This window comes from Acanthochromis polyacanthus, chromosome 4, assembly GCF_021347895.1.
Source record: "Acanthochromis polyacanthus isolate Apoly-LR-REF ecotype Palm Island chromosome 4, KAUST_Apoly_ChrSc, whole genome shotgun sequence".
In the NCBI taxonomy this organism is placed as follows: Eukaryota; Metazoa; Chordata; class Actinopteri; family Pomacentridae; genus Acanthochromis; species Acanthochromis polyacanthus.
Genome location: NC_067116.1, coordinates 10,905,361 through 10,928,516, shown reverse-complemented (window position 1 = coordinate 10,928,516; position 23,156 = coordinate 10,905,361). Strand labels below are relative to the sequence as shown.

General features: G+C 42.0%; 1 protein-coding gene and 1 long non-coding RNA gene across 15 annotated transcripts in view; both read left to right on the top strand.

The window, feature by feature from the left end:
- Positions 1-23,156, top strand: part of nfic (nuclear factor I/C) — a 185,846-nt gene that overhangs the window by 25,385 nt on the left and 137,305 nt on the right. The window lies entirely within an intron of this gene.
- On the top strand, positions 8,039-10,871 carry LOC127533671 (uncharacterized). Its single transcript, XR_007941429.1, has 2 exons — positions 8,039-9,731; positions 9,849-10,871. It is a non-coding gene; the product is annotated as an uncharacterized LOC127533671 (long non-coding RNA).

Genomic DNA, 23,156 nt, shown 5'->3' with positions numbered 1-23,156 from the left:
ATATGTACAATACCGTTCAAAGTTTGGGGTCTTCCAGGCAATTTCATAGTTATTTGTGAAAAATCACACTTTTGTTCATGTGCTAACAGAATGCACAAGGATTTTCTAATCATCTTTAGCCTTTCAACACGATTTGCTAACACAATGTACCATTAGAACACAGAAGTAATGGCTGCTGGAAATGGTCGTCTATGTAGATATTCCATTAAAAATCAACTGTTTCACCAGGAATAGTTCATTTACCACAATGTCTAACAATGTCTAGACTGTATTTCTGATTAATTTAATGTCATCGTCATTAAAAAAAAGCATTTCTTTCAAACATAAGAACATTTCTAAGTGACCCCAAACTTTTGAAACAGTTGTGTGCACGTGTGCGTATGAGAGTAAGAGTGCAGTTGAACAAGAATATATGACATGAAAGAGACACGGCGTGCGTGCGTGCATGCACATAAATGGGCTCCAGAGGTGATAAACGGGAACAAAAATCAACTATGAGCTGATGGAGTTTCTACTTGAAAGTAGAAAATGGTGTTTGAGGCTGTTTTGTTGAGTGGAAGCTTTATTGTGGAAGGGGAAAGCTAATCCAGATTGGTTTTGTGTGAAGATTAGTGATATGAGCGGCGAAAGACAGAGATGAGTCCAGCCAGATGCTTAGGTATGTCATATTTCGCTCGAACAGCATGCATTCAGTCTTACTGGTGTTAAGGGCTGAGGTGGAGATTTTGAAAGGACTGCTCTACAGAAGTGAGGCTGAGTTGAAGGGGTGGATGCTCTGAGTGGAGAGAAGGGCCGGATAAGTACAAGATGATGTCACTGGCATACAGGGGATCATGGAGTGAGAGTAACTTTGGCTACGTTAGGGCTGAAATGATTCCTTGAGTTATTCGAGTAATTTGATTACAACAAATTCCTAGAGGCAAAATTCTCTGAATGGAGGCTTTGTTTAATCAACTACATGCCAGACCCCAGGTCTCGAAAAGGCAGCCTGCAGTCTGAGGCCGGAACCAGACTTCTTTTGATACAAAGTAGGTCCTTAATTTGACAGGGCGCTTCTATTTGAACTAGCGCACCCTTTCTATTGTTTATGGCAGGAGTGCCCACGGTCTAAACGGTCGTCTAAATTAGCCGTAGTTGAACTAAATGACTAATATATCCGACACATCTGCCAGACTGTCATGCTGAAAGCTTGGTCACATGACCAGTGGTCTGCTGAAGGTCAAGCGACAATGTTGTGGCCCGCTAGTGACTGCCCAACATGCGTGCGATTTTCAGATGTGCATTTACATGCGGGAAAAAAACACATCCAATGGACATGTACCTTCACTGTTTCTGTAAGTATTCAGGCACCGTGCCGGAATTCCGGCGTGCAGCGCCGGCGTTTGGTTAAAAAAAAGAAAGAAAGATGGGACTACATTGCCAATCGAGTTCATCTACCAATGGAATAAGATAAGGTAAGATAAGCTTTATTGATCCCACACTGGGGAAACTTCACTGTTACAGCAGCTTCGAGAAGAAAAAATAGTATAAAGGCAGTACAGAATAAATTACACACAGTACAAAAATGCAGAGAACAATATATACAAAAAGATTTTTTAAAGAAGACTATTTACATGAGGATGAGGTTGAAACAGTTATTGCACTTAAATGATATGCATGTGTGAAGGGAAAAAGTACAGCAGTGACAGAGGTAGACCAGTTTATATGGCGACATTATAAAGTCTGACTGATGCTGGAATAAAGACCTGCGGAAACACTCCTCCTTACACCTAGGCTGTACCAATCTGTTGCTGAAGGTGCTTCTTTAGAGTTCAGTCTGAATGGAACGGAATGAGGGGAACGCAGCTTTTGCTCTCAATCAAACTAATATCACTAGCCAATGAAAAGTGGGTGCAGATCTTAGAAAGACATTGAGATCCAGCTGCATTTGAGTGCATACAGGCAAGCACAGAGCGCAGTATTCCACCAAGGCTTCTCAGTCGTTGTACAGTTCCAGAGTGATAAGTCCACAGCAGTCGATTTGTAGTAGGATGGCAATCTTGTGATTGTCAGCAGGCAGCTGACAAAGTGTTCACTTGTTGTCATGGTTACAGTGATACTAAATACATGCGGGGTTCCCATTAGGGATGCAACGATTCTCGATATTTATCGAATCGTTCGATACGCCCTCTTTGATTCGATACACAAAAAATTTTGATATGAATCGAAGAAAGAAAGCCGCTAACATATTTTCTGACATTTCCCTTGCACAGCGCAACAGCACATGGCCTTCTCTCAGCTCCCTGCCTGTGAGAAACTCTGCCTTGCTCCGCCTCTGCTCCCCCTCCCCCTGCTTGTTCTGGGGGAAGGCGGGGTGCAGCTAGCAACACGTGTATTGTTAGCTGCTGTTGTTTTGAAAGTAGAGGAGAGAAGGAATCATGGCGAGCGGCAACGAGACGGAGACACCAAAGTCTGAAAATGCACCACCTTCGTACAGATCAACTGTGTGGCAGCACTTTGGGTTTGCTATTGATTATAATGACCAGGGGAAGAAAATGGTGAGTAAAAGTAAAACTGTGTGCAAGCATTGCCTCGCAAGTGCGCCGTACATAACCGGCAACACCTCCAACATGAGCAGCCATCCCGGCGTCATCACCCGGAGAAGTGGTCTACGAGCGAGACAGACAAGGTAACGCGGACAAAATGTCAGAGTATTGTCAATGCCTTTCAGAAGAACTACACACGTGGACAAAATTGTTGGTACCCCTCAGTTAAAGAAGGAAAAACCCACAATTCTCACTGAAATCACTTGAAACTCACAAAAGTAACATAAATAAAAATTTATTGAAAATTAAATAATCAAAAACAGCCATTACTTTTGAATTGTTGATTAACATAATTATTTAAAAAAAACAAACTAATGAAACAGGCCTGGACAAAAATGATGGTACCTCTATAAAAGATTGAAAACTATTTGACCAGAGTGACATGATTAACTCAGGTGTGTCATTTAATTGACATCACAGGTGTTTCCAAACTCATAATCAGTCAGTCTGCCTATTTAAAGGGAGACAAGTAGTCACCCTGCTGTTTGGTGAAAAGGTGTGTACCACACTGAACATGGACAACAGAAAGCGAAGGAGAGAATTGTCCAGGACATCCGAAAAAAATTATAGACAAACATCTTAAAGGTAAAGGCTATAAGACCATCTCTAAACAGCTTGAAGTTCCTGTGACAACAGTGGCTCATATTATTCAGAAGTTCAAGACCCACGGGACAGTAGCCAACCTCCCTGGACGTGGCCGCAAGAGGAAAATTGATGACAAATTGAAGAGACGGATCGTTGGAATTGTATCCAAAGAGCCCAGAGCAACCTCCAAGAAATTAAAGGTGAACTCCAAGGCCAAGGTACATCAGTGTCAGATCGCACCATTCGTCGTTGTTTGAGCCAAAGTGGACTTCATGGGAGACGACCAAGGAGGACACCACTGCTGAAAAAAACTCATAAAAAAGCCAGACTGGAATTTGCAAAAATGCATGTTGACAAGCCACAAAGCTTCTGGGAGAATGTCCTTTGGACAGATGAGACCAAGCTGGAGCTTTTGGTAAGGCACATCAACTCTATGTTCATAGACTCAAAACCAAGCATACGAAGAAAAGAACACTGTCCCTACGGTGAAACATGGAGGAGGCTCAGTAATGTTTTGGGGCTGCTTTGCTGCATCTGGCACAGGGTGTCTTGAAAGTGTGCAAGGTACGATGAAATCTGAAGACTATCAAGGCATTCTGGAGAGAAATGTGCTGCCTAGTGTCAGAAAGCTTGGTCTCAGTCACAGGTCATGGGTCTTCCAACAGGACAACGATCCAAAACACACAGCCAAAAACACCCAAGAATGGCTGAGAGAAAAGCGTTGGACTATTCTAAAGTGGCCTTCTATGAGCCCAGATCTGAATCCCATTGAACATATGTGGAAGGAGCTGAAACATGCCATTTGGAGAAGACACCCATCAAACCTGAGACAACTGCAGCTGTTTGCTCATGAGGAGTGGGCCAAAATACCTGTTGACAGCTGCAGAACGCTCATTGACAAATACAGAAATCGTTTAATTGCAGTGATGGCCTCAAAAGGTTGTGCAACAAAATATTAAGTTATGGGTACCATCATTTTGTCCAGCCCTATTTCATTAGTTTGTTTTTTAAATAATTATGTTAATCAACAATTCAAAAGTGATGGCTGATTTTGATTATTTAATTTTCAATAAATTTTTATTTATTGTTACTTTTGTGAGTTTCAAGTGATTTCAGTGAGAATTGTGGGTTTTCCTTCTTTAACTGAGGGGTACCAACAATTTTGTCCACGTGTGTATAGCTTCGCCTCAGATAAACACAAGAAAATCACACATGCTGTTAGGACATTCATTACCAAAGCATTGCAGCCTTACTCTGTGGTTGAGAATGAGGGCTTTCATTACCTCATGAAAACAATAGATCCCTGTTATGAAATCCCCTCTCGTACATACTTTACGCAGACTGTCATCCCTGCTATTTACGACCAAGTCCGGCATAACATTGTTGATGAATTGGCTGCAACAAACAATATCGCTTTGACTACAGACAGCTGGACTTCTCGGGCAACGGAGAGCTACCTTACGGTAACAGTGCATTATATTTTGGACTCTGACTGGCAGATTAAGACCGCTGTACTACAAACTCGTCCCATGTATGAGAGTCATACAAGCGCAAATTTGTCAGAAGAACTAAAACATGCTGTGACAGAGTGGAAATTAAACGGCTAATGTGACAATACCAGTCACTACAGATAACGCAGCCAACATTGTGAATGCAATACGTGAGATGGAGGGACTCAGGCCACAAATAGGCTGCTTTGCCCATGTTGTAAACCTCGCAGCCAAGAAAATTATTGCAATCAGTAGTGAGTCCTGCCTACTAGGAAAGATCAGAAAAGTAGTCACTTTTTTTCACAAGAGCACTACAGCCAACAACACACTGGGAGCAAAACAAGAGATGCTAAACTTGCCCCGTCACAAATTATTCCATGACGTCCAGACTCGGTGGAACTCAACTCATGATATGCTAGAAAGATATGTTGAACAGCAGGCAGCAGTCTACTCAGCATTGCTTGCCAAAAATCTCAGGACTGTTAACAAAACTGTGGCTATGCTGTCTGATGATGAGCAAAAACTGGCAGAGGAGCTCATAAAACTACTGAAACCACTCAAAACAGTCACCTCTCTGATGAGCAGTGACATGACCCCAACAACATCGATGATCCTTCCACTCAAAGAACAACTCATTAAATCCATGGACCACCTGGTTGGGGACAGTCCAACAGCTACACAGGCAAAAAAGGCTATTGCAAAAGATCTGGAAAATTGGTACACGGACTCAAAGCTCATAAGTTACCTTCAAAAATCTACAGCCCTGGATCCCAGATTCAAATCCCTTCCTTGATGAGGCAGCTAAGCTCCAAGTCTACAGGGATCTCACCAGGGACATTCTAGAGAAGGTATAATCTTTATTATTGTTATATTAAAATATGAAACAAAGTTTACTGCATGTTCTGACTATTAATGCTTGGCATTATTTGATGTATATTATTCTTAACATGTACAATATTTTGTGTTTTCAGTTCTAATGGAGATATTGGAATTGTTTTTCATTTTTCTTCACTTTATTTTTGTGATAGGATCATCCAGAGACAAGACCACCCACTGAGGAGGAGCCTGCAGCCTCAGATTTACAGTATGTCATGCCTGTCATTATCTTGTCTATATTGTTAACATTTACAATACTTTGTATTTTAGGTTCTAATAGTGATATTGAGATTGTTGTTTTTTTCCTCTTTATTTTTGTGATAGGGTCATCCAGCGTCAAGACCATCCACTGAACAGGAACCTGCAGCCCCTCCAGCCACCTCCACCAAAGAAAACAGCCATGGCAGAACTGTTAAGAGAGATTTTCAACACAATGAACAACAGAACATGTCCTTTTCTGATACTGTGGAAGGAGAGGTCAATGCATACAGATTGGCACCTAGCATTCATGTTGATGCTGATCCTTTCAAATGGTCCAGCTTTCCTCATCTCTCAAAACTTGCACGTCGTCACCTCTGTGTACTGGGAACTTCTGTTGCTAGTGAGAGAATTTTCTCCACAGCAGGAGATATAGTTGAAGCATCCCGCTCTCGTCTTGCTGCACACAATGTTAAGCTAATTTTTCTGCAATAAAATCTAAAAATACAATAGACCACAGATTGTTTTTTTAAGTTCAGGTTGACAGACATTACCAGCTAGCTGCTAAAATGTATGTTATGTGGAATGTTTACTTGTAGTGGAGACTTTCATGGACCGAAAGACTTTCAGGTGCTTTAATGGTTTTTGAAGTTACGTTTATATTATTGTTCTGACTACTTTAGTATTTTCAAAGGTCTATAAAGGCTAAGTACTTGATTTTTTTGCACTAGACTGTATTTTGACACAGTACATCAGATGGTGTAATTCTGTTGCTCATTGGTAAAATAAAAAAAATGTTTTATTTGAAAAAATATTCAAACTTGTAGTTCTCCTTCAATCGAAATCGTGACCTTCATATCGAAATATATATCGAATCGTGACAAAACTGTATCGTTGCATCCCTAGTTCCCATGGCTTTGAGTTTTAGTTGAATACCACCGTGCTATACTATATATGTACAATACCCCTGTGCTATACTGTATATGTACAAGGCCCCTGTACTATATATGTGTCCAGGATGGTTATTTCTGTTGCACAGTACGCTCACTTCCGCTTTTGATGCTGTAACACACATGCCTAGTGCGAAATCTGATTACAAGGCTTATTTCTCTCACAGTCCCAATATCTAACCCATCTGAGGTTTTGTACTTGTGATTTTACTCTTAATAGATACATCACCCACCGCCAAGCTCTTGTTCACTGCAGTAACTGCAGGCTGACATTCTCCTTAGTTACCAGCTTCTTAAACTTGCAATCGCTTCCTTTAATGCTTGAAGTGTCAAGCTCTAAATAAAATGTCCAAATTACTGCTAATAAGCTTTATTCTTTGTCGGGTTGATCAGGTAATAATGATAATACTAATAATAGTAATGATACATTTTATTTAAAGCACTTTTCAAGGAACTCAAGGACACTTTACAGAGGCATAAAAATCGACAACAATAATTAAAAACTATACAATTTAAAAAGTATCAATAACAAGAATAAAACAAAGAACAACAAAGAGGTGTGGCATAGTGAGGTTAGAGTGTGACAGAGTATGCAATCCTGAACAGATGAGTTTAGATTTTGGATTTGAAAATCTGATGGTGAAGGCTGAAGGCTCTGCTATCCATGGTGCTGAAACGGGCAGAGGGGACAGTGAGGTGAATGGAGAATCTGAGGGAACAGGATCGAGTGTTGACAGAGATGAGGTTGGAGAGGTATGATGGAGCGAGATGATGGATGGACTTGAAGGTGAACAGAAGGATTTTGAATTGAATTCTTTGCTTGATTGGGAGCCAGTGGACTTCTTGCAGGATGGGGATGATGAGGTAGTTGGAGGGGGTTTGGGTTATGATTAGGGATGCACAATAATTATCGATCCTATAAATTATCGGCCGATATAGGGCGAAATGATGTCATTTTTTTATGGAACCGATAAATTGATTTGATCTGATAAATTAAACCAATAGTGTTTCCTCTAGGATTTTTTCCAGCTGCAGCGGCTGCCTCTCCGGGTAGCGCCGCCCCCTCCCCCACCCCGCCGCTGCCACCACCACAAACACAAAAAAAGAGTAGCTACTGAGAGCAAGATAGTTACGTATAGTTTACCTTACTACTGGCTAGTACCGGACACAGTGCAACACGGCTGTGAAGGTGGAGAGGGTCACAGGTGGCACGCTGCACAGCGCAGCAGCCTGAGCTGCCATTGACAGAGCGGCTCAAATGTAATCTCGTTGTATACGAAAGTGTGCAATGACAATAATGTTGTTTCTTGATTCTTGAGACATGGCGGTGGTGTATTTGCGACGATTAAAAAAAGAAAAGAAAGAAAGACATTCAAAGGAGTGATGGCTGGGATTTTAGCAGCCAGGCTGCTGCTGCCGAATGGATGTAGAGGGAACCCTGCAATAACGTAGTGGGTTTAGTAAAATTGCTTGTTGGCATGGTGCGCCTTTAAACAGGTCAGGTCGCGCTCCTGACGTCATCTGATGCGCGTGAAGCATGCATATGTGACTGACAGGAGCAAACATGTCCTCACTGATATGGATGTTCTTCTCAGTTGCAGCGGATGACAAGAGCATTGCCGTTTGTAAAGCGTGTTCATCAAGGATTCTGAGAGGAGGGAAGAACGCGACAGGTTTTAACACAACAAATCTTATCTCTCATCTGAAAAGTCGTCATCGTGGCGAAGCTATTTTACAAGAATATGAAGCATCCACAGCAGCTACTATCACCAAGGCTAAAACAACACTGAGCGTGGTTGTCAAAATTCAGCAGACATTTGAAAACTGTAAAAAAAAAAATTCCCAGAGACAGCAAAAAGGCTGAAGCTATAAATGACAGACTCATGGAATTCATAGCGCTTGATGACCAGCCTTTTCAGTCATAGAGGATCCGGGTTTTCGCAAGCTAATTGCGCATTTGGAACCGCGTTACACCATCCCAAGCCGCCGCTTCTTCTCAGATGTGTCCCTGCCTGCCTTGTATGATTTGGTCGCCATACACATTCATAATATGATTGACAAGAATGGACTAAACATAAGTTTCAACAAGGATATATGGACATCTGATGTGAGTCTGGTCAGTATGCTCAGCTGAACGGCTAAGTGGTTAGATGAAGATTTTCACCTGCAAAAAGTGTTGCTGCACGCACAGGAGTGCTCTGGGTCGCACACAGCAACGATGATAGGTCAAGCTTTTGAAACCATGCTTGTAAAGTGGAATATAACAAAAGACAAAGTGCATGTTGTGCTCAGGGATAACACACGCAATATGACCAAGGCTATGGAGGACCGTGGGCTTGCAAGCTTAGGCTGGATGGCACACACTTTACGGCTCGCTGTAAACGAGGCTGTGCTGAGCCAGAGCAGGAAAATAGTTGGTCACTTCAAGAACTCTCAATTTGCCACCCCATCTGAAAGATTTACAGACACAACTAGGCACAAAAGACACAAGACTTCAACAAGACGTGCCCACCAGGTGGAACAGCACGTTTTACATGCTGAGAAGTTTGTCAGAGCAGAGGCGAGCCTTGCAGCTTATGCAGTAGATTTCGAGTTACCTGTGTTTCTGAGCACATATCAATGGACTTTAATTGAGAACTTGGTAACTATACTTGACCCATGTGAACAGCTGACAAAAGACATCAGCTCAGCTACAGCCACAGCAGCTGATGTGATCCCCTCTATTGAAGCCCTAAAACGTCTGTTAAACAAGACTGTTGTAACAGATCATGGAATTAAAACTTCAAAGAGCACCTTACTGCAAGCCATAGAGCAGCGAATCAGTCACATCTGTACAGAGCCTCTGTTCTATCTTGCTGCAATCTTGAACCCCAGATGGACTGCCATTTTAACTAAGCAACGAAAAGGGAAGCAACAGAAATTCTGCGTGCCAAGGTGAGTGTTGGAGAAAATGTGGATGAGCCAAAAAGGAAGAAGTCCTAGGCGGATGACAACAACAATGCTACGATGTCACATTAGAGCTTACACAAAGCCAAGCAGAAGGACAGGTAATCAATTTATTGTTTAAATAAAGCTTTGAATGTGTCTTGTAAAATAGACCAAGCATAGTAATATTAATTGTATTATTAATGGTATTTAATGTTTATGTTCTTCATTTTCTTTAGATAAAAGAATATCTGTCAAAGCCCCCGATTCCCAGAACTGAGAGCCCGTGGTATACTGGAGAAGCAACAAATCCCGGTTCCCTAGCATTGCCTCACTTGTACAGAAATACCTGTCAGCCCCTTGTACAAGTATAGACAGTGAATGCTTGTTTTCTGCTGCCGCAAATGTTATTGATGAAAGAAGAAACAGAATTGGGTGTGAGAAGGCAGAGATGCTACTCTTTATCAAGAAAAATCTTCCACTGATGCCCTCACATAAATGGAAAAGACAAATAAAAGGACATTGGACAAAGTGAAAAGAGAAAAGATGTTAAGTTGAAATTGAAAAATTTACATTTTTTAAATTTTTATTTTCAGCTAACATTTCAGAGAAATCTGTACTCTATTCTATGCAGCTAAAACAGCAATAAGTCTGCAAATGCTTTTTGTTGAGAGATGCACTTTATTTTCATGTTTTTGGATTTATGGAGTTGAGGTTGACATATGTCAATGCATTTAATTTATTTCATAGTTGAAAAATATGTGACTCAAAAACTACTTCATCCTCAGGCTCTAAAGGTTGTATTATTTTGTTATGTATAAAATGCTTGAATATAAATTTTGTTATTTCCAGATAAACAAGTCACAGTTCTGTGAAACCCTTTTCTCGAAAGATGCAATTTTTGCTTTAGTTGGAATTTGATCTCAGTACATTTGATACACATACATTTTCATTTACAGCAACTGACCAAAGGCATAAGGTTTTAGTTTTGAAAAGTGTAGCAGCCTGTGTAAACAATCACAGAAGATTTTATTTAGACTTATTTTTGTTTGAGAAAATGCACTGTGCTATTCATTTTAGCTGTTTGATATTTTCGCAAAAATACAAAGGTTGTGCAACAAAATATTAAGTTATGGGTACCATCATTTTTGTCCAGCCCTATTTCATTAGTTTGTTTTTTTAAATAATTATGTTAATCAACAATTCAAAAGTAATGGCTGTTTTTGATTATTTAATTTTCAATAAATTTTTATTTATTGTTACTTTTGTGAGTTTCAAGTGATTTCAGTGAGAATTGTGGGTTTTTCCTTCTTTAACTGAGGGGTACCAACAATTTTGTCCACGTGTGTAAATGGACATTTGAAGAGCCTGTACTGTTGTTTGCTGTTATAGTTTGGCCAGACATACTAAAATATTAGTTTTTTAATCACTGCTTTTTAAATGTTTTTATTCTCCTTGGTACGCAAACTGCAGATTATTTGAAGATTATATTGCATATAAAAATATGAACTTATCGGTATCGGCCATGAGAAGTAGTTAATTATCGGTTATCAGTATCGGTTAACCCTTTAAGACACACTGTTGTGCAAGTCCACCAGGACATATTTTTAAATTTTTACATGCTGTAGTGCCATTTTTTTTGGAGTATTTTTTATCTGCTTTACATCAAAATGACCCTGATATCCCAAATTTAAATAATATGTATTGACTTATGTCTTAACTACTACAATAAATTGCTTAAAAGTGCAATGCACCTTAAAAAAATGAAAATTGTTTTTGTTTTTTTCACAAATATTTCAAAATACAGAAATTGCATAGCTAGATCCCTCAAATTTATGAATGTAAAAAAATTTGCACAATATCCTTTAGAACCACAGGAAATTTATTTGGAGTATGTACATCACTTGCTTTTTGAGATATGGTCAATTTTGTAACCTGAAAAAAACTCGAAAATGAAAAACAGTGCAAAATTTTTAAAGACACAACATTAACATGAAAAGAAGCTATTTACAATAGTGCAATCAAATTTCTAAGTGTGCCAGATACTTGTGAACATACATATTTTATGTACAAAACCATGGTCAGACCATAAACAGTGCATTTGAAAATAAAATAAAATCGGTTTTACTGAGTTGAATCAGAAACAGTGTTTTGATCGTCGCCTGGTCCAAGTACTTGGACAGGTGTGATGGAGAAAGGCTGTCCACATATTCTGACAGAGGTGGCTGAACACCTGGCCTCCTTTTGGGCAGTGTTGTAGAAGAATAGGCTTAAAAATAAAACGACAAGGCGAGACTTGCTATTCCATTCAAACATTCTTTAGTGAAAACTATGAGGGAAAAAAACAGAGTATACATTGCGTGTGATAATCATAGGCGATAACTTGCCGCTGACAATGATTTTTTTTCTCTTCCTTAAACAACTGACGTCATCACGTCTCATTCCATCTCCTTTTGCTAAAGCATCTTGGGTAATGAAAGTCCTTTAATGTAACAATCCAAATCAAATAAGATGGTTTCCATTTAACTGCTCATTTAACACATAAAACAGTTTAAACGAAATGAATGTTAACTTATGGCTTATATTTTAACCCTATTCCTTCTTGCAAATAACGAATAAATTCTCAACATCCTCCCCCCCGATAAACTAAAGTTTATCTAAATTTCCAAAGGATATAACAGCTTGATGGGTCTCCGCAGAACAGTCCCTGAACTTGTGCGAACTGCACATGACCTCATGAGGCCGTCACGACCTTGAAACAGTTCCTCGATTCTTCCCAGCTTCCAGCTCTGCCTGGGTGTTTTGTCCTCTCTGATGAGTGCAACATCTCCCACTTTCAACTGAGAATGCCTGTTCCAGAAATTGGTCATCAGTCTCTGTCTGTATCGCCACCTCCGTGTCATCTCGTCCTTATTTGCGGTTGGAGGGTTCAGATCAGCTGGAAATTGCTTGGGAGGCAGGCAAGTTAGTCTCTGACCCACCAAGAAATGAGCAGATGTCAATGACTGTGGCTCATCCACATCATTGTGCACATAGGTGAGTGGCCTTGAGTTTATGATGGCTTCAGCCTCAGTAAGAATGGTGTACATTTCTTCAAATTTGAGTCTACTTCTGCCAAGCACCTTTCTCAGAATCACCTTGAGTGACCTTACGAGCCTTTCCCAGAATCCGCCCCACCGGGCTGCTCTTTCAGTAATGAACCGCCAAGTGATGCCCTTTCCTGAGAAGAACTCTCGTAGCTGGGAATCTTTGATACCTGCCCAGAGTTCCTTCAAATCCTGATCAGCCTTCTTGAATGTCTTGGCATTATCCGAGTAGATCACCTTGCACAATCCTCTTCTTGAGATGAATCTTTTCAGAGCGAGCAGAAAGTTTTCAGTGGACAGATCGCAGACTAGCTCCAAGTGCACTGCTCTGGTTACGGCGCAAGTGAACAGTGCTATGTATGATTTCATCATGGAGCCTTGTGACTTGACGTAAAGCGGCCCTGCAAAGTCCACGCCCATGACCTCGAATGGCGGTGACTCTGTTATTCTGTCCCTTGGCAGTGGTGCAGTAGTCTGATGTCCAGCCTTTGCTTTAAATCTTCTACAAAGTACACATCTTGACACAACCTTCTTGACTACCTGCCGTGCCCTCAAAATCCAACATTTCTGTCGAGTTTGCACTACGGTGTCTTGTACACTTGCATGCATTATCCTTTCATGTTGATACTGCACCAACATTTCTGTAAATCTGTGATCGTTGGGCAATATCCATGGGTGTCTTTCTCTGTAAGAAAGGTCAGAATGCTGGAGCCTTCCTCCCATGCTAAGTAGCTCATCTTCATCCAGAAAGGGCTTTAGCTCTCGGATTCTGGAGTCAGTGTTGGGGCATTTCCCTCCTTTCAACAGATTCACTTCTGAGCTGAAACTCTGGATCTGAGTCACTTTTATCCAGTATTTCTCTGCCTCATTCAGCTCTTCTGCTGTCAGTTCACCCTTCATTTTTGTGCTTGAGCGGGTGTTAGTGATGAACCTCTTCATCCAGGCTGTCATCCGGAACACTGTTTTTAATTTGCTGTATTTCTCCAGACACAACACAGGTTTTAAGAGCTATGTACTTTGATTAACAAACTGTACAGCAACCTGGTATTTGGATCTGAGTTCAGCTTTTACCTCATCTTCCTGAACGTCATTCTGCTTGCCTGCTGACTGATCGGGTGAGATCAGACCACAGGGTCCATTCCACCACAAAGTGCTCTGCTTCAGATCCTGCACAGTTAGTTCCCTGGTGGGAAGGTCAGCTGGGTTTAATTTTCCTTTGGAGTGTGACCATGACTGTGGGTCTGTTAGAGACTGGATTTCTGTTACTCTATTGGCTACAAACCGTTTCCACTTGCAAGCCGAACTGCGACTCCAGTGTAGCACTATCATTGAGTCTGTCCATAGTCTGAGTTGTGTCTTGTCTAGTTGCAGTGCCTTAGTGAGGGTACTTCCAAGCCTAGCTGCTATTACAGCTCCCAGCAGCTCTAGGCGAGGCAGTGTCATCCTCTTGAGTGGGGCAACTCTGAATTTGGATGCAACCAGGCTTATGGTCACTTCTTCATCATTTGTTTCTCCCTGCAGATAAGCAACTGCACTGTAATCCTTTTCACTCGAGTCACAAAATACATGTAGTTTTAAAATATGGTCGTGCTGTTGCGTGTGTGTTTTGTACCACTGTGGGATTGACAGCTGGTGTAGTTGAGGGAGCTCTGAACACCACAGTTGCCATTTTTTTGTCAAATCAGGTGGCAAATCTTCATCCCACCTGAGCCCTCTCTCCCACATCTCTTGGAACAAGCACTTTATTCTGATAGTGAAAGGGGTCAAGAATCCTAGTGGGTCAAATATGCGGGAAGAAGATTGCAGAACACCTCTTTTGGTGTTCTTTCTTTCTTTTAAAATATCAGGCAGTCCCCTAAGGTCGAACACAAAATCATCAGTGACTGGTCTCCATACCAAGTCTGGAACCTACAGCACTGCTCCGTGTGTTTCTGGCTGTGCAGTGCAATCCATTGAGCTCTCCTGCCATTTTTCTTTGAGCTCGGGGGAGTTTGTCATTCATTTGCATAGCTCCATGCCTGCAGCAGACAAAATGTTCTTGGCTGTTGTTGTCACCGTATGGGCCTCTGTCACCTCACTTGCACTTGAAATAAAGTCATCCACATAAAGTGAGGAGTTGATGGTTTTTACCACTTGTGGGTGTTCAAGTTCATATTTTCTCAAATGCTTCCTTATGGTGGCTGCAAGTAAGAATGGACTTGATGAAGCTCCAAAAACCACTGTTGTCATTCTAAGCACTCGTAGCTTTTCGTCCTCTTCTGTCGGTGGACCTGTGAACCATAGAAATCTTACAGCGTCCTGGTCTCTTTCTGAGAGTGAGATCTGCAGAAATGCCTTCTTGATGTCCGCCATGTATGCAATCTCATGCAGTCTAAACTTGATCAAAACACTCATCAGATCTGGATTCAGATTGGGACCTGTTAAGAGACAGTCATTTAAAGACGGACTTCCATCTTCGTGGGATGAAGCATCAAACACAACGCACAGTTTTGTTGTCACTTTTTCCTCCCTTACAACGGCATGGTGAGGTAAGTAATAGGTTTCACTGCTTGATGGTGATGTATGCTCCTTTGGCACATCCTCAGCCATTCCTTGTTTTAAGTAATCCTCCACTACCTCATTGTATCGGCTATAGAGTGTGACATCCTTTCTTAACCCTTTAAGCTGCTGTCAATTCCAGCCGTTTTCAGTACAAAAAAATCACTAATATTCTATTTGTAAATAAAAAAAATACGAAAAATACAGGGAATATTGGACGCACATCGCGAGGTGCATTTCCTTGAAAACGACTGATTCGTGGATTTTATACCGACTTCAGGACATGTTTTGGACAAAATAGTTTACTGGCTTGTGTTGTCTGGATGTAAAAGGTTGGATTATGGCCGTTTTTTGTGGAATCTTTTTTCTGTGTGTAATAATGAACCCGGAAATGTGAGTCGCGCTGTGTGCGTTGAAGCTGTGTATAGAGAACGGATGGATGAATATTCGTTTTTGTCGGACAAATGTGTTTTTCTCACCCGCTGTGGTAATCGCATCTGAAAGTGGTTTATACCGGCGGATTCATGAGAATCTAAGCTTTCCATCGGCGTATAGTGTTTGTATAATCGTGTTTGCAGCCGTCGGACATTCTTGAAATTCCTATGCAAATTAATAAGTGTACCGCCGGCGGTACACCTACTACACACTGAAGCGCAAAGGGTTAATTTCCTTTTCAAACTCTCAAGCCTCCTTTTTGCGATGCGGAAATTGTCTTGGAGTGGAGGATGTGTTTGTGGCCACGGCAACTCCACTTGGTAATGTCCATCCTTGAAGATTGAGGTTTCCTCAAACTGCTGCAATGCTTCCACATCCTCGGGGCTATCAGACTTCTCGTTTGTGATGCCTAAGGACTCAAGCTCCCAGAGCGCACGCAGCTGGTTGTCAATCTGTGCATCCTCACTGAGCTGAGTATGCATGCATGCTGCTCCTGTCATTCTGGACACTGATACTGGGCCCTGGACTGACCATCCTAAGGTGCTCTCTTGTGCCGCCAGGCTTTCTGTGAGTCTTTCTACTCTGCTCGATACTATCTGCCAATAGTAATCTGAGCCAATTAGCACAGAAAGTTTAGATTTGTCATCTCCAGGGAAGTCTGCGAGTTGGAGCCCTCTCTTTTCCATCTCTTTCTGTATGTGTTCACGAGGGACCTTTATCAACGCGGTACACACCTTGGGGGTTACAACTGCCTCTATTTCAATGCTCTGCTGTTTGTTCCGGACATTCTCCAAGCTGACCATCACTATGTTGCGCTTCACCGTTGTTGGAGCAGTGGAGCCAAATGTGTGAAGGGTAAATATCCCTTGTCTAATAACAGGTAGTTGCAGTTCCCTCACTACATTCTCATGCACAAAACTCCCTTGGCTGCCTCCATCTAACAAGCAGCGGACTTTCTTTCTGCTTGTGGGCCCTACAACCCATGCCATCGCGGTTTGTAGCAGTACAGTGCTCGCATTTTCAGGCCTGCTCTTTTCTGATTGAGGAATTACTGAGGAAATTACGGTGTCCGTGTCAGCAGAAACAGCAGGTGGGGGTGCCTCATTTTTCTTACAAATGACTGCATGGTGCCTGCCTCCACATGTGGCACATGACCTGCCCTTTGTCCTGCAGAACCTTGCAGTGTGTTTGGGTCCCAAACATAGATAACACCTGCCAAGTTTCTTCAGCTTTTCCTTACGTGCTGCCACCTGGTGGTCTGAACAGTTTTCAGATATATGCTCAGTACTCTCACAGAACAGACAGTTTTGCGTTGTCTTGTTTGCAGTGTGTAATGCAGCTGCAGATGTCATGCTTGGTTTCCTTGGTTTCATGTCACTGGATGGACTTGACTTGCTGAATGTTTTGTTTGCAGACTGGTTCTCTCTCTGGATATATGATCTCATCATTTGCAAAGCTCTCTCTTGACTCTGAACCTCTTTCTGCAGAAAATTGAGCACACTGGGCACCTTCCACTCGTCATCATCTCCCCTTTGACGACTGTACTCAAGCACTAGGTCCTCTGGCATCATCTGGAGCAGTATTGAGCATAACATACCCCCATAGGTTTCCGATACCACTCCCAGTGACTTGAGGCTTCTGATTTGAATTTCACAGTCCTCATATAACTGCCTCAATGCACTGACGTCAAATGACCTCTTCACAGGCATAAGATTCAGCAGCTTTGACATATGGGCATTAACAATAAGATCTTTTCTTCCAAATCTGCTTTGAAGTATATCAACTGCAGCATCATAGTTACTGTTAGTGTGAGTCTTGCTGTTGCCTTTGCAGCTGTTCCAGCAAGGGTAGGTAAACTTCTCTCTTTTGCAAAGTGCATCGTTGCTATGAATAGCAGTCTCATACTGGCTCCAAAATTCCTGCCATAAACTTACGTCTCCGTTGAAGTTACTGATCATCAACTTTGACAGTCTCATGGTCGAGTTGCTGGAACGAGATTCCGTACTTGTGCTGACATCACTTAGCCTAGCAGGTCGAAGATCGTCATTACTCACAGTCTCGTGCTCTGATCACTTGGTGGGCTCGCGCCTTTATACCGATGATACGGTCTTTGTAATCCTCTGCAAGTTCGATCTCCGCCTCGACATCTTCCAGCAGGGTGTGTTCCTCCATTACACGGTCCAGCTCGCGCAGACTGTCCTCCTTTGCTGACAACACGGCCAGCATCTCTCGCACATAGCTAATGTTCGGTTCTTCCTTCAATAGTTCAACATCCATTTGGTTCAGCAGTCTCGTGGTAGAACTCCGTATTGTCCAACGCTTTCTTTTAAACCTTTCAGTACGTTGTTCTCCACCTTCCGAACGCCCCTCATTGATTCCGTCTTCGTCAGCCATTATCTCCTGTATTCCCGGGTTTCGGCACCAAAATGTTGTAGAAGAATCGGCTTAAAAATAAAATGACGAGGCGAGACTTGCTATTCCATTCAAACATTCTTTAGTGAAAACTATGAGGAAAAAACAGAGTATACATCGCGTTTGATAATCATAGGCGATAACTTGCCACCGACAACGATTTTTTTCTCTTCCTTAAACAACTGACGTCATCACGTCTCATTCCATCTCCTTTTGCTAAAGCATCTCTGGTAATGCAATCCTTTAATGTAACAATCCAAATCAAATAAGATGGTTTCCATTTAACTGCTCATTTAACACATAAAACAGTTTAAACGAAATGAATGTTAACTTATTATGACTTATATTTTAACCCTATTCCTTCTTGCAAATAACGAATAAATTCTCAACATCCTCCCCCCCGATAAACTAAAGTTTATCTAAATTTCCAAAGGATATAACAGCTGGATGGGTCGCCGCAGAACAGTCCCTGAACTTGTGCGAACTGCACATGACCTCATGAGGCCGTCATTCAGCTGGGAGAAGTCATTTCTCTGCTCCCATGTCTCTGTCAGACAAAGGAAGTCCAACTTACGGTCAGCCAGGAGATCCTGGATAAGATGGCCCTTGCCCGTGAGAGAGCGGATGTTGAGCAGACCGACGTGGACTGTGGTGTTGTTGTGCCTGACGGGAGCGTTAGCTGACCTGGCTAGGCCTGGCTATCCTATGGCCTGCAGTCCTGACGGTGATTCTGGGGGGACGGCAAGTGGTGGACCATAATTGAAGTTATGGCAAGACCCACAGTGGATGTATCTCCGGCAGGGAGGGAGAGCGATGTCCGGGTGGAGGTGCAGATCTGGCAGCGGTGGAAGCCTGGGCAGGAGCTGATGGATCCAGCGAAGCTTGCTGGCTGAATACCGAAGTATTCCAGCCATGGGATGATGGCAGAGCGAGAGAAGCGTCGACGGGAGAACAGTCCAGATGTGAAGCTTTTCGACCCACATCAGGCTGGAACAGCCAGGTGGCTAAGAGGAGGTGCGTACTCGCTTCAGGTGAGCAGAAGTGTACAAAAGTATCCAGCGAGGACACAAAGCTCAACGATAGCAGAGTCTATTAAAGAGCAGATGCCCACACAAATGTGCAAAACACGCACTTTACACGAGTCATAAAACCACGAAATTATAACCAGGTAAGGACCCAAGTGCAGACACGCAGACACACACACACACACACACACACACACACACACACACACACACACACACACACACACAGCGGGATTGTGGCAGAGTGACTAATCAAAAATACTTACTGATAAAAGTAGGTATTTACAGAAGAAGAAACAAAAGATGGCTGGTGAGCCTGGGGGCAATAAGTCCGTAAAGAAAACATAATACAAAGAAACAGAGTCTGAAAAATGCACAGGGGGTGAACTAATGCTAAAACTAAATTTCAGAGGCAACAACAGGAAGATAAGCAAGGTATCCACGTGAACCTACATTGGAGGATGTCCCAAAATCAGGGGAAACAGGCTGGACTGCTCAGGACAGTGGTTGAGAAGCTGGTCATGCAGGCAGAGCCATTTAGGAAGCTGATTGAAATCGAAAACTTTCCAACCATACTATGACAACTGATCAATTCTACTTCATTGTTTTCTAAATTACAATTACAACTGATGTTAAATATGGAACTACCTTTGTGTTACCAATGAAGACAAAATTTAATTTACCTTAATTTATAGTATATTTCATTGATCTCTTGCTACATCTCCTTATGCTTTGTACTTTCCAATTCCTCTTCCAGGTGCACAGTATGTCAAAAGCAGCTTGTAGTCCCAGAGCTCTGCTTTTTAGAGGTGGTGGACATTTCTGTAATGAAAATGTTTGCTGTGCTGTAGGGTGGGCGATATAAACGATATACGGTAGAGACGATAGAAATTTGGCCCACGACAGAGATTTTAACAATACCGGCCTATCGCGATAGCGCATTTTAATGACGTCATCACAGTGTGACTACATTTCGCAAAAGCATGGCAGCTGTTGCAGACATGGAGCAAACGAAGGAGGAGAGGCTAGTGAAGAAGAACGGTGCTACTTCGGTTATATGGAACTGGTTTGGATTTAAGGTGTCACATGTTGAACAGAAGAACGTTTTTTGCAAAATATGTCGCGCGTCAGTTAAGACGAGGTCAGGGAATACAACCAATTTGTTTTATCATCTCGAAACGAAGCACATTTTAGAATACCAAGATTGCCAAAAACTGCGTGCCCCCAAAACGTGAAAGCAGTCAAGTGAAAAGAGAAAAGGTGGTCCAGGACCTTCAAATCAGCAGACTGACAATTTGCAAGCATTTTCAAAAGGCACTCCATATGATAAAAAGAATCAGCGGTGGATTGATATCACAAACTTCATTACCGTTCACTTATGCAAGGACATGGTGCCGTTTTTTACAGTAGAGAAAAGTGGCTTTCAGAGGATGATCAAAACACTTGACCCACGTTACCAGTTGCCAAACCATAAATATTTCAGCGAGACTGAAATGCCCAAAATGTATGACAGAGTCCGTCAACAAGTAGAGAAAGATCTCGAGAGCATGAAACACTACGCGACAACCACGGACTTATGGTCAAGTCGGACAATGGAGCCGTACATCAGTCTTACAATCCACTTTATCAACAAAGAGTGGAAGTTGTGTAGCAGATGCCTACAGACATCCTATTTCCCTGAGGATCACACAGGCAAAGTGATATCCCAGGGGTTAACGGCGGCACTTGAGTCATGGGGACTTAAAGAAGAACTACAAGTCTGCATAACCACCGACAATGGTGTGAACATCGTCAAAGCGGTGGAGGTGAGCGGCTGGACGAGACTGCAGTGCTTCGGGCACAGGCTACACCTCACCATAGGTAGGTTGATTTAGAAGTCCTGGCTATTTGTGCCTTTTCATTATTATACTTTGCCTGCTTTTATGTTTGTCTGTGCTTGTGCTAGCCATGTGCCACTTCGCCTTAGGCGAAGCCTTCTTCAGGATGGCGAAGCCATTTTTAGCATGTTTAGCCACGGTGGCGAAGCTAATTAGGGTGGCCATACGTCCTCTTTTGCCCGAACATGTCCTCTTTTGAGAGGCTGTCCGGTCGGCGTTTATAAAGTCCTTCAAATGTCCGGGTTTTTGATCTTGGCGGAGACACAACGCTGATGACCTGGTGGCTACTGCTCTTGCTGTGTAGCCAGTTAAGACCGTTTACCGTGGCAGGATCGCTGTGTTTTCGGTCACTGTTTTCTATGATGAGAGGGTAGTAATTGTGGCAGAGCAGAGGCCAGATGCCAGCGAGGAGGACAGCTTTCAGTGGATGAGCCGAGTGCTTCAGGCTTATCGACAGCATCCACCAGGTGGGCCTCTACTGTATGGCTTTGGTCCCAGCCAACACCTTGCCTTGAGCGCGTCACAGACCAGTGTATTTATCATTCACGTTGCAGGTAGGCACACTGCGAGAAAACACTTGAACAGAAAGAAAATGCCGAAAAGCAAATGTCATTTCACTGATGAAATGCGAAAAAATTACCCGTTTTCGTCCGGGTCATGACAAATGGGAGGCAGAATGTACAGTCTGCAAAGCTGGGACTTATGTCTCCGTGGCTAATAAATAAAGGAAAAAGAAGGAAAAAGGACTGTTGACTCGAGGCATTATTTATATATTTTTTCATTTGCCATTAGACACATTATTTTGAAGAATGGGCTAACTGAACATTGAAGAATAGGCTACCTCTCTTTTTTTTCTTTTTGTTTAATATTTTGAAGCATTATTTCTATTTTTACATAATTGATAATTGGGAGGTTATTTTAAAGAATGGTACTCTACCTCACTTTTCCTAACTAAGGTGTAAGTGTCAGACTTAAGAAAGATGGTTATTTCTTATTTTGTTAAACATCTGAATACCTGTGTTCCTACAGAACTTGAGTCAATAACTATTAAAGGCTAGAGCATGCCATATTTTTATGTGACTGATTATATTGTTTAGGAGAATTGCTTTAGATTAATAAATATATTATTTATTAAGTGTATATATTAAGTGTGTCCTCTTTTCAGAGAAACAGAATATGGTCACCCTATGCCTAATAAATGTGAAGAAAGGGTTAACTTACAACTTTTTTGTAATTTGCCGAGCGATAATCAAAGAAAATAAACCGCGTCTCCTTTACTGAAGAGCGCTACCGAGTATATGTTGAAATAAACTGAAGCAATATTGAACAGAATTTTTGGCCTCAAAATGCACCAGAATGCAGGAAAAGGACTCCATTTTTTCAAAAATTTTCGTGCGCCACAGTACAGATACTGAAAGAGTGTGGCTAAATGTGGCTAAACAAAATTCTAGCACTTTAGCCACAGTGGCTAGAGACAAATTTTCCCTAGTCCAAGCACAGTTTGTATTGTGTTATCTAGTCATCTTTTGAATTTCTTTTATTAATCATTGCATTTCATTTTACCCTCCACATATAGGATAAAGAACGAATTGCTTTATGTTTGAGATGCACTTTCCAAGTAATTGCCTCGCCCAGCTCAAAAATTTGAAATGAGCATATGTTATTACTAATGTTGAATGTAATTAAATATAGTACTAACAAGTATGATGTGTGTGGTTAAAAGTAATATTTGGCTTTTTCTAGAATTAGTTTGCACATGCATGTTAACTTGTTGGTAAAGATCTGGTGTCTTTTGTGTTGCATAAAAAGAACATAGGACTAATGTCTTTCAATTTTGTCCCCAGAGAGAAGCATGAAAGACGCCCGTGTTGAGCGTGCCATCAGTAAGTGCAAGAAAATAGTGAGTGCCTTTTCCTACTCTTGGAAAAAGAAGAGGGAAATGACCAAAGCCCAGGCTGAGCTAAACCTGCCTCCTCACCGCTTAATCACAGAAACAACAACAAGATGGGGTTCTCGGCAGCAAATGATTCAACGCGTGCTGGAACAAGAGAAGGCCATATCCCTGGTCCTTAAAGAAGACAGGAAAAGCAGACACCTGCTACCAACTTGGCAGGACATTGACTTGTTAGAATCAGTGAACAAGACCTTCAGTCCCTTGATGGAGTTCACAGACG